The sequence below is a fragment of the Lactuca serriola genome, chromosome 8, assembly GCF_051521515.1.
Source record: "Lactuca serriola cultivar US96UC23 chromosome 8, Lser_US96UC23_V15, whole genome shotgun sequence".
Lineage (NCBI taxonomy): Eukaryota > Viridiplantae > Streptophyta > Magnoliopsida > Asterales > Asteraceae > Lactuca > Lactuca serriola.
This window is the reverse complement of record NC_136415.1, coordinates 169,686,428-169,692,765: the sequence shown is the minus strand read 5'-3', so window position 1 is coordinate 169,692,765 and position 6,338 is coordinate 169,686,428. Positions and strand designations below refer to the sequence as shown.

The window sequence follows — 6,338 nt, the reverse complement described above, 5'->3', positions numbered from 1 at the left end:
GCGCTTCTTTTTCTTGGAGTCTTGAGCTGGACTCCGTGCCTTCTACATTGAATCTTCGGAAGAGTCTACCACTAGGATCTTTTGTTCCTTGAACCGCCGTTTGTAAGCTTGAACTCTCCTTTTATACGCCTTCTTTGAATTCTCCTTTTTAGCTTTTCCATCTTTTTCAAGCTTGCGTTTTGTGCCCTTCGTTTGTTCCTTGCACTCCATAGCATTCTCCTCTTCTTTCACTATTGGCTTTGTTACTATTTAAGTGACCTCCTCTTCATCACTTGTCATTTCCTCATCCTCTTTGCTCACCCAAGAAGACGGACTCTTGTAAGCTATGACTTCAATCAAATACGGAACAAATGCCCTCAGTTTTGTCCTCTTGACTTGATGAACTGCCTTTATCTCTTCTTCCATAAGCTTTTCCAGTTCTTCTAGTTCATTCTCTTCATTAATTGTGAACACCTCTTCTTTGTCTTCTTGAAAGTCATCTTTTATCCCAAAGACTTCTTGTTCATCTCCAACCCTTAAAGTGAGCTTAGACTCGCGGATATCGACAAGGGCTCCACCAGTGTTAAGAAATGGCCGACCAAGGATTATTGTAACATCTGGATCTTCTTTCATGTCCAAGACTACAAAGTCTATTGGAAAAACAAATTTTCCAATTTTCACCAAAATATCCTCCACGATGCCGCGGGGTTGTGTCACCGAACGATTCGCCATGTGAATCTTCATTTTTGTAGCCTTCATCTTCTGAATCTCCAATTTTTGATAAAATGAAAAAGGCATTAGATTAATGCTAGCCCCAGAATCGGCTAAAGCATTACCCTTCATTTTATTCCCAAACTCACATGGAAGAGTGAGGCGTCCAGGATCCCCCATCTTTTCTGGTGTTTCTCCTAACACAGCTTTTGAAGTTTGTTCACTTAGAATCACTGTAGACTGCTTCTTTAATTGCCTTCGAGTGTCTATCAAGTCTTGCAGAAATTTCTAGTTCTTGAGAGCTTTGGATAAGGACTCGACAAAGGGGGTATTAATTGGGATCCCCGTCACATGCTTTAGAAACTCTAAATGCTCCTTCTCTAGTTACCTGAGTGTAGCTCGGGTGGGAAATGGCAAAGGTGGATGATAAGCTGGAACAGGCTCAAAGTATTTTTGATCTGACATGCGCCATGTCGTGGCGAGCCTGGTTCAGTGATTTTTCCACTTTCGATCCTTGATTTCTTGGGCTGCTGCGGTTCTTCTTCCAATGCCTCCAGGAACTCAGATATTGCATCTTCTTCAGTATCGATGGCCATTACGTGAGATTGGATCTTTACTTCAAGATTCTTTGGGGACAATTTTTCATGAACTAGAGTGGCTAGTTGACCAAATTGTACTTCAAGGTTATGGATGGAGGCTTGCTGGTTCTTTATCAAAGTTTGTTGTTCCAAAATTGCGGAATCAGTGGCATCGTTTCTCTTTTCTGAAGCCTCCATGAACTTCATCAAAATGGTCTCTAGGTCTGGTTTCTTCTCGGCCGGTGGCTGCTCCTTTTGATAAAGGCCTCAACCTGTCTGCCTATATTTCTCTTCTTTTTGCTTCTTATACTCTTCATATAGCAGCCACTCCTTCTTCAGTTTCCTCCAGTCCTCATCAAACTTATCCCCACTAGAGTAGCACACTTGAGCTTTTCTGTTCCCAAACTCATCTATATTGCAATCCTTGGTCAAGTGTGGATCACTTCATCTCTTGCACCCCACTCTTATGGCATGTATCGACTGGTCCATTTGTGTTATCCTGCGATCCATGTTATTCAGCATGGCCATGCCAGCTGCAATTTCTTCAGTTTGGGCCCCTCCACCGCCTTTGATTCCATCTTGCCTTGGGTTGTGGTATTCGCGAGAGTGTTTCGCGAATTCTTCAATTAGCTCCTTGACCTCCCTTGGATTTTTCTTTGTCAATGGTCCTTGAGAATCAAGGAGTTGTCTTGTCATCACATTGACCCCGTCATAAAAGATTGACATCTCTTGCTGCACATTTAGGTCATGTTGAGGGCAATTTCTGAGCAAGCCCTTGTACCGCTCCCATGCTTCGTATAGTGACTCCCCTGGCTGTCGCTCAAAGTTGGCTATTGCCTTCTTGAGTTTGGCTATCTTGGATGGCGGGCAAAACTGGTCCAGGAATTGCTCACACATTTGAGCATAAGTGGTGATTGTACCCGGTGGGAGTGCCTTTAACCACTCCTTAGCAGCTCCTTTGAAAGTGATGGGAAGAATCCTAAGCAAGACTGTGTTTCTGTTGACATTTGGGACATTGAAGTAATCTGCAATGTCGTTGACTTCATCTAGATGCTTAAAAGCATCCTCATGATCTTTCCCGAAAAATGGGATGTCCTTCAGTGCAGTCAATATGTGTCCCTTCAGCTCGAATGTGGCAGTGGCAGGTATTGCGAGTTGGACTAAACCGGGACCCACATCTTCTCGGATCTGCTTCTTGTAAGCTCCCATGGACATTTCTTCAATTGCTGCCATCTCGTTCCTTGGCTCGTTCACGGGTTCGCTCGTGTGTTCTTCAAATTCTGGCTCGGTATCGCTTTCGGACTCGGTTTTGACGGGTGTATGGTCCAAATGCTCAGGATTTGTCTTGCGCTTTGTTGATGAACTTGACTCTCCTGTCTTTTTTTCCCGACTTCCTAGAAAAAGCTGACTTCAATTCTTGCAAGGGCGTCTTTTTCTTGTGAAGCGCAGACTTGGGATCTTCAAGTGGCGGCACCAAGTGTGTGTTTGAGCTTTTGGTCATGAAATCCTGCAACTTGCTAAACTAAAAACGTAAAACTGAACTAAAATAAGAAAACTAACTTCAAACTAAAAAATGTAGTTTTTAACTATCCACGTCATGGACAGAGGAGTGCCACGTCGTGGACTCTGTGAGTGACAGAAAAAAATTATTTTGTTGAAAAATTAACTTTTTGTGGGTTTTTACTCCACAAGAAGGATCGATCAATTTAATGCAAATAAATAAGAAAAAAACTAAGCCGTTCCCCAGCAACGGCGCCAAAAACTTGATGTGCACAAAAGTATTCACTAATTTTAATATTTATAACCTAACAAACTTAACTAACTATGCACTTATAGGCAGTGTACCTAGTCAGATTACAGTATAGCTTGGGTAAGTCGGGTGTCGATCACAGGGAACGGTGTTCTAATTAATTTACTTACTATTAAATTAACCTAATTTATTAACAAGTTTAAAAGGGTTTTTATCTGATTTTACAAGATCAGATGAACTTAAATCAAATTCAATAAATAAAAACACACTCCTGTTTAGTTTGAATCCACTTCTCTCTTATGGCTAGCTAATGATTACGGATTATTAAGTTGGTTTTTGGTTATATTAGTAATTTAGTTCTAACTTTACCAATAATTAACTAATTCATGTCAAACCATGTATGTTCACACATAATTAAACACAAAACTAATTATGAATGTAAATATGCTATGTAAGATTTGTTGTATAAACGCAATTATGATCACAATACACGTTATCTAGCACAGCTAAGCTTTATTTATTCTAATTACTAACTAAGATTAGTCAATCCTAGCTCTAACAATTCAATGTTCACTAAATCATTAGGTAAACAGGTTCATGCAGTTTAATGGTCACTAAGCTACACAAAACATGCAATCAAGCAATTAGAAAAACAAATAATAGCATGCTAGGTTATTCACATCAAACACAAGCAATTTTTACCAACTGAACTTAATCCATAAGCATATAACTATTCATAAGTTTAAAGCTTCATCTAGCTAAACAAGAGTAGCTAGATTCAGCTGCTCATCATAGCAACTAAACCAACACAACTAAAAATAATGAAAGACATGTTCTTATTTAACTAAAATATAAACCTTTACTCTTTTTGGTGTTGAAAAACCTCTTCCAGAACCTTTCTTTCGCTCTTAATTGTCTCCTAGAACTCTTTTCTTCTGCCAAAAGCTTCTCTCTTTCGTAATAATCAGGAGGACTTATATAATCCTCAAAAACCCGCGCCACGTCGTGGCCAGATGCGCCACGTCGTGGGCTTCAAGTAATCCGTATCCTTCAAGGAAATCCTCCGCGTCGCGATGTTTATCTTCTGGAACACCCGTGCCACGTCGTGGGCTTCATCGCCACGTCGTGAATTAAGTGTTTATCGTGAATTTATTATTTTCTTGTCTTTCAAACCTCCCATGTTCCACATTTTGGCACTTTTGGTCCCTCTCTTCGAAAATCCTTTATATTGACTGAAAATAACAATTTAAAGTCATAAGTATCATTATTCTAAACATATTATCAATTTATTAATAAAAATGTACTTAAATATTGCCAAAAAATAAGTATAAATATGGAAATATCAAAGACCATCTTTAAAATATTGAGGAAAAACATTTCCATTAAGAACAAGGAAGACCATCATTGTCTTGATTTTACATCTAAAATTAAGAGAAGAGAAAATTCAAGTTAGTTGATTTTAATCCTTAATTATTAACCCAAATTTTAAATTAAGGCTAGGATCCATATTTTTGATTTGAGCTTTGAAGAGGGATGTCGTAATAAAATTTGAATCTATTTTAGGTAGGTTGAATCATTTCACTAGTTTCAATCACATGAAACTCCTAGATCTTTTGAGATTTATTGAATCTGATCAATGACATGTTTAATCTCGATTATGCTCTTACCAATTGTGATAAGGATGCCAAGGATCACAATTAAGATGTGAATAACCATGCAAACCCACTTGACAACCTCGAGTGTATTTATCATCTGGGATTGATGTGTCGGTTAACCACACACACTCCATTAATAATGATAATTTTTTATTTGTCCATCACCTCAAGTTTATAGTCCCAATTTAGTGTGTTGGTTAGCCACACATGCTCCACTAATGACATATAACGAGTGAGATGCATTTTCATGGATTAGCATATAATTTCAGATGCATTTTCATGGATTAGCATACAATTTCACATTCTTCCTAAAGTAACTAGAGTTGGAATTTATACAAAAGATTCCAGTACTTTTATATCATTATACTTTAATGAGATTATGTCCTATCAAATCCGTTCGGCTAATATATATATATATATATATATATATATATATATATATATATATATATATTAAACTTTTAATCATATATAATATAAGGTGTATCTTAAAACTTTTCAAAATACTAGGGTTTATAATTAATTTTCAAATTAAACTTTTAATAATTAATTAATTTTAAATAATTAATGATTTACCTATTATCCTTTAATTAAATCATTGAGGATGTAAATAATTATCTTAAAATAAACAATTAATAAAATAATTCAAATTTAAATGATTAAGGATTAAATAATTATCTTCAATTAAACAATTAATAAAATAATTCAAATTTAATCTTTATCCTTATGGAATAAATAATTATTTTCATGTAAACAATTAATCAACTAATTCAAATTTAATCCAAATCCCAAGTGATTAAATAATTATCTTCAATAATACAAATTTAATCATAATCCTTATAGATGAAATAATTATCTTCAATTAAACAATTAATCAAATAATTCAAATTTAATCATAATCCTTAAGATTAACTAATTATCTTCAATTAAACAATTAATAAAATAATTCAAATTTAACCCTAATCCTTAACCCTCTAATTTTCGAAAATTGGGGTTAGGTTTATTAGGTTTTAGTTATTCAAATTTTAAGGTATTTAAAATAATAATTAAGGATACAAGATAAACCCTAAATGAACCCCTCATTTTTCGAAAATAGGGTTATGGAGGCTAGGGTTTCAAGATACCCTAGAAAAGTCGAAAATCTCACGGGCTAGGGTTTATTTTCAATAAACCCTAATTCTTTGATTTATTCATTTTATGCACAATGAACAGAAAACCATGGCTCTGATACCACTGATGGCGTTTCTAGGTTATAAAAAATCAACGTGGTGGAAAAACACTTAAACCCTTAAGTTCACATGTAACCTGGAAAGGATCTATCTTTTCTCTATTTATAGCAACAATCTATGAACATTAAGAAGCCCTAAGGGAAGGCTATAGAAACCGAAATTCATATAGATCTAGGGTTACATACCTTTTTATTATTATAGCAAATAATCACACCATTTCCTTTCTTTAAATGCCTTGGAAAGTAAGCACCAGAAATCTAATGCCTCTAATGGTTTGTATCCAAAACCCTGGCAACTAGAAGACTTGAGGAGAGAAGATGGGAGAGCAATATTTTGCCTATTTGGTTATTAGGGAGAGTGCAAAAAAATAATAGACCAATGGACCCTATTTATAGCTGACACAAGAAGCTTTGGATAACGCTAATTTAAATATTTT

At 35.9% G+C, this 6,338-nt stretch overlaps 1 non-coding gene across 1 annotated transcript; it reads left to right on the top strand.

Annotated features, from left to right (window-relative positions):
- The first annotated feature begins 2,010 nt into the window (after positions 1-2,010).
- Positions 2,011-2,117, top strand: LOC145071513 (small nucleolar RNA R71). The gene has a single exon (XR_013690523.1). It is a non-coding gene; the product is annotated as a small nucleolar RNA R71 (small nucleolar RNA).
- The last annotated feature ends 4,221 nt before the right edge of the window (positions 2,118-6,338 follow it).